Below are 6,439 nucleotides of genomic sequence, written 5' to 3'. Positions count from 1 at the left end.
GCATTAGTCAAAATTTGTGGTTTTGAAAAAACAAAATTTTTCTTATGATTTTTTATATATTTTTACACCATTCCATTCTGATTAAGAAATATATCTTTGCATTATCAGTAAAAAATCTATTTTTGGAATACCAGTGTGACAGTATTAGAAATTTGCTTTCACATGAGTTTTCTCAAAATAAAGAAAAACCATTTGAGTTAATGCCACTATTGTAGACACTCCAGTGATATATTTAAATAATAATTGATTTAATTTATTAAAGATATCTTTAAAAAGATAACTCTCATACTAAGTAACATTGTTATTGATAGTAAATCTCCATTCAAAAATTATAAAATAAGAATAATATTACAAACAACAGAGTCATAAATAATAAATATTTTTTTTATTTTTAAGTAAAAAAATTATAACTATTATTTTTTCTGTTGCAATAAAAAAAACAAGTTACTTATATGATTAAGAAATTTAAAAAAATTTAATAAAATAAAAAAACTATAGTCTTTTAAAAAAATAGTAAAAATAAGAAAAAAATTCAATTATAAAAATAAAACGTTCAATAAAAGTACAGTTATTTATTAAAAAAAAGGTAATAACCCCGATCATAAAACTGCTAGTTTTCTATTCTTTGGAACAGTGCAGCAAATTATATAGAAACTTGAATAAATTTGAGGATTAAGTTGGAATTTAAGAAACTTTGGAAATCACTTTACTTTCTCTTTGAAATTGGTTGATCATGGTATTTCATAATTCTATTTATTCAAATGATTGTAATTTTTTTCTCGTTTCTCTACTTCTCTTTCAGTAAAGGATTGTTTTATATTAACTTCTTTAAATGAATGTTTGTATGACAGTTTGTACTGAAAATGGTCTGGTTGTGTTTTTCCACTTTAAAAACTGAAATATCAGTGAAATTAAATTTTTCACTGCCTGTTTTCATATTACAATTTACAGATGTGGATTCACATAAATCTTTCAAATCATAGAAGTCATTGTAGGACATCTCAGCTAATTTTATTGGTGAACTGTTTTTATTGTTTTGTTGACTGCAGCAGTTATCTGTGTAAAACACATTTTTTTCTTAATCTTCAGAATTAGCCTTTTCCACTTGTTCCTGCAAAAAATTCAAGACATGAACCTATTTTGATCGATCCAAGTTTTCCTTCACTCTCATGCCACATGTAACTACGGTTTTTATCAAGTTTGTTGTTTTTATTTTTGCTGACAAAAATAATTTATTTTGGGACATTTCTGGCTCCTTTTTTTGTCACTTCACATACTGTTGTTAATAGATAGATATGTTAAGTTGTCAGATGATTTTTCTTCCCAGCTTAAGATTTTCTCCTCTTTTTGATGTCAATCTTTTCATTCATTTTTTTCTTCTTCGTTAGCATTCTTGTAAGCAACACTTTATCATGCTTGTCCTTTTTGGGACAAGTGTGAAAAATTTAGCCGAAAAGAAATGCAAGAAAAACAACGGCATTAATTTATTCTAAACAGACTCAGAGCTGACTCGTGAATTCTGTAAACAGAATAGAATAATATTGGAATTATACTGTACTAGCAGCTTCCTAAAGAAATATATAGATACAACAAAGTACTGTTACAATAGTCTGTAAAAGCAGCATAAGGTGTACATGTAGTTAAACACAAAGTATAGCAGGCGGCATATTGCTGTTCACATAGGCTGTGGCTGGCTTACCGAGCTATTAACTATCCTAAAAATATAAATATAAATATGATTTGTAAGGAATGGCTATCTAACTGTTCCACCTGTCCTATCAGTGTTTCCCGCATGGAATTTGCACAGCTATATGCTGCCCACTGTACATTGGGCAGCACTGATTGCCTGGTCTTTATGGCTTAACCATTAGTAAAACGAAAAAAGTTTTTTTTTACAGTGTGCTTACACTAACTTATTCCCAATTTCGACAGCATGTATTCACTTCAGCTGCAATTGCCATTCATTTTATTCACAAACAGTCCAGTTTAGTCATAGAAGATCAATACAATTATGCGGCACAAAGTCAAAATATGTGTTAAATACTATCGATATAAAGAAGCAATAATGATATCTCAATAAAAGTCAAGTAAGATAAATATTGCAAATAACATATGTACAAATAACGGCACAGCTCAGAAAGAGTTATCTGAGGTTTGCCGTTATTCTACATTTATTATTGAAGTTATGTTGCTATTGCTGCTCCTTATTGAAGTCCAATTTTAACACACACTCATTGGTGGTCCTCTGCGACTGACATAATTTTTACCTTAATTTTTTCAATTTTTTGAGTTGTGCCATAATTGCTGCAATATATCTATATAGATATAAATTCTAATAAATTTCAGTTATTCTTAAAAATAACATTATTTATTTGTAGTAGACTTTTGTACCCGATAATCAGGATGTTTAAATCTGAGATCAGATTTTTAAATCCTAAACAAATTTCTGAAAACTTGTATGTAGCAAGTAATCTCTGCTATTAATCCTAGTTTTTCATTTTTTCTTGTTGTCCATATTTAAAAAAATTGAAATATTTACAACTGATACAAGTATTAAATCGCCATATCTGGTACTATGGACTTCTTGGTTAAATGTTGACATGAAAAAATTTAATTTTCTCAGATGGACAATAACTAGAAGCCAGCCAGTTGTCAATAGTACAATAAGTAGATGTCACAGGTGGCCACTCGTCTCATTGGCCAGCTATAATTGGTATAGTAGTCTGTGTGCTGGCTTCCTGTTTTAACTGATTCTCTGTGAGAATCCAGTTTTCATCATGATCATCCTTATAAAAAATGAGGATCTCTAATAGCCTGTACATGTGCTGAATTAATAATTCTGCACGTGTACAACATTCATAAAATTTACGACTTGTGAGTTGAAATGGTGAAATATATTAGAGAACAATTGGCACCAAACATTTTGCTGAGAAAGAGCACTTAATAGAAGCACAGGGTAAAGAATTATTTTATAATCTGTTTTTACACAGATTTCTTCCTACACAAATGGGTTTATAATTAACATGGAATACATTAGATTTTAATACAAGTTATAATAAACAAATAGAATAGTTATGTGATAATTCTTCCTCATAAGAGTAATTATAATTCCAGTCACAATGAATGTAATAATAAACTACAACAATAAATGGTGGTGGTACAAAGAATTTATTAGATAGCAAATAATCTGATATATACAATGTAAATGTGTATCAGAAACTTGCATACTTAAAATTAACTGAGCAACACATCTTAATAATCGGTCTGGTAAAAATGTATTTATGTAACTTTCCTATGGAAATCTTTATTCATATCATAATTATTAATTTTTTAATGTAAAATTGTCTTCAACTCCAGAAAATGATCCTTCTTAAGGTAAAGTTTACTTATACGCTTTTTCATTTTTCCCCTAATTAAATTTGTTTTTTAATTAGTGTAATTTGAAATAATTTTCAATGCTCCTACCTATCAGTATAATACGAGAACAGTGATTTTACTTAAGACAAGTAAATATTTTAATTAAGACAAGTAAATATTTTAATTAGTATGAATACATATACGAGTAGAATTAAACGTTATCTTGTACTTAAACTGTGAAGTAGATGCACCACGAACATCTGTATTCACAAAGTTTTATGAGGATTTATTTATTTTTTTTATTCTTCGGGACCACCACTTCTGCCCTTGTATGTTCACTGTATAAGTTGTTGATACTATCTAGTGAAATTTTCATCGTCAGTAAATAAAACATGCTTGTAGAGTTGTATTCCACCAGTTGCAGAACTCCAAGTGAAGCAGATCACTGCTGGGTGTATATGTTGAACTGGCTGTTTATGATATGGATAAAACTTGTTTTTAGTGTCCTCAAACTATAAAATGCGAAACTCTTGACAGAAAGACAACGTGTACTGACGCCTTGACTGCATCGATATCATCAATAACAGCGTCGTGTTATTCCGACAGATCTGAACTGATACGAATACTAGGTAGAAAATCTGTTTCCCGAAGATTGCGAAAAGCCGCGCTAATTATTTTTGGATCTGGAATCCCACGATTTGGAAAATGTATTTCATATTCTACTGTTGCATTACCATTACACACACCCAAAATGAATACCATATGAGTGTATTTCTCTGATGTAAATAAGTACGGCATTAATTCAATGGCAAACCGATCACGTTCAAACTTAAATTCGCAAACGACAGCACAGTACAAAGTAGGTAAATTAAGTTCAAGTTAATGTACCTTATAGAATGATATAAACACTAATACGGTGTTTGTGCATTGTTGATCAGCTGTTGTTATTTTATTGTCAACTATGAAATAATGATTTGTCAAATAATTTGTGTTTCTGTCATTAATAAAAAATTGTTATTTAAGTAATTTTTATTTATTTATTTTTAATTTAGATTGTGTAATTTCCATTTTTTTTAAATCCTTTGACACTAAATCTTGTTTTTTGCAAATTTTTCACATAAAAAAAAACTTGCGTTTTGTATACATTAAATATACTTTTCTTACAATGTAGTACTGTATTGTTTCTAAATAAAATTACAATTTTTCTAACTTTTCGTTGTTTTATTCAACTTCTCTCATACCATTTTGTTCAGAATTAAATTCTCTACAAGTTTCGTTTTAAAAGTTTTATGTGTTTGTTAAACATTTGACAAAGTTATTCTACATCAGGACAAAAGCGGCCGGTCGAGTGCATTGCATAAAGCCGAACAGGTGGACGTACAGTCATCACCGAGATGCTGCAGTTGTATTTATGTATTCATTTTTTTTTAATATTCATCGGAAGAGAGATCTCATAAACTTGACCTTTTTTTAACTATAGAAATTAATTTTTTTGTATCGAAATCAATTTCCTACATGTCAATATTTTTAAAAAAAGTCGAGAGAAAAAACTATTTTAAAAATATACGTTTGCACTTTTTTTTCTAAATTACGCATTAAAATTACAGTTTTGTATACGTTTGCACTAAACTGATAAGGTCGTTGTTTGATCGCATACTGACCATCTGGCGTGCGCGTTGTCCCATTACAATTAATACAAATTTTGGCCGCAAGATTTCGGTTGGTCGTGGTGGCCAGTTGGTTGCACCGGTCACGAGCGCGATTATTCATACGAGTTCCATATACATTGGCCGCTTGCGGCCAGGGTATGGAACCCTGGTCGTGGCCGCAGCCGCGTAAGTGCGCGTTTGCCCTTAAAATTAAAAAAAAACTGGGTTTCTTACCCCAATTTATTGATTTTCACCCCAGATTTTTCTAAAAATACTGCAGATATGGTTCAGGGACCTATTTTGTTTGATTTTTCAAGTCAAAAACCGTAAGAAATTTACTAATTCTGCCCCTTAACGTCCTAAAAGTTTCACCTGGGGAACTGAAATCCGAGCGAAATCTTTCACTAGCCGTAACTCACAATCGAAGCACTTTAGAGCATATGTTTATATGAACTTTTTCCATTTTTTCAGAATTAGAATAGGTTGTGAAAGTCCCAGCAAAGTATTACGAGGATGAAATTTCAATTTATGAGTCAGGATGATATCTGTTCATATTTCACGATAAAGCCAAAAATGTAGATTTATTAATGTTAAAAAGTAAAAAAGCATTAATCAAAACGAGCCAAATCAGACCCGCTTACTAAAACCTGACTGCCATGATACACAAGTAAAAAACTAGGGCCATACCATCAGCATAAGATATTTAAAAATTACGTAATTTATTTCTTCCAGATTATTGAGAAATAAAAATAATACTGGAAAAAGAACAAAAGTCTGTATGTTCGGCTACAACTTAAGTAATGTCAGACAAATGTGTGAAATTAGAGTAAACAACTTGTACTTTATTTCTCTGGTAGATATCAACCTGTTTGCAGTCTCATAATACCAGCTTAAAAAAAACTTTTGACGACAGTGTCAAAGAAAATCTGTATATAATTAAAAAAATATTTATTGTTTCATAAACTATAATCTTTCTTAATTTTAAAGTTGCATCTTCAAATAACTATTTGTTTGGAAGTTATATTAGTTTAAATCAATGTACTGATTTTTTACACAAGAATAAAGTAATATTTTTTCTATGGTTTTAGAAAAATTATTAATTAAGCTAATAGGATGGCAGTTTTCAGACCAAATGGTAACCACGTACTTAAAGTTAAAGTACAATTTTTATCTATTAGTTTTGTCCGCATAATATTTGCTGGCTCTGTAAATTGGTGATGCAGTTCTTGACTATAACTAAGTTGAAGCCACTGCTGCTAATAAATAAGGTTCATTTTTGTTCAAAGTACTATTAGTGTACGTTCATTTTTGTAGAAAGTACTATTAATGGGATATTCTCGAACTTTACGTCTTTCCAACTATCAGCTAGATGGCGCTCCGCCGCATTTCATCAGCCGTGTCCGTGCTGCATTAAACATTCTGTTTCAAAAGAG

This window comes from Lycorma delicatula, chromosome 1, assembly GCF_047948215.1.
Source record: "Lycorma delicatula isolate Av1 chromosome 1, ASM4794821v1, whole genome shotgun sequence".
Classification (NCBI taxonomy): Eukaryota; Metazoa; Arthropoda; class Insecta; order Hemiptera; family Fulgoridae; genus Lycorma; species Lycorma delicatula.
Note: the sequence above shows the minus strand (reverse complement) of the source record.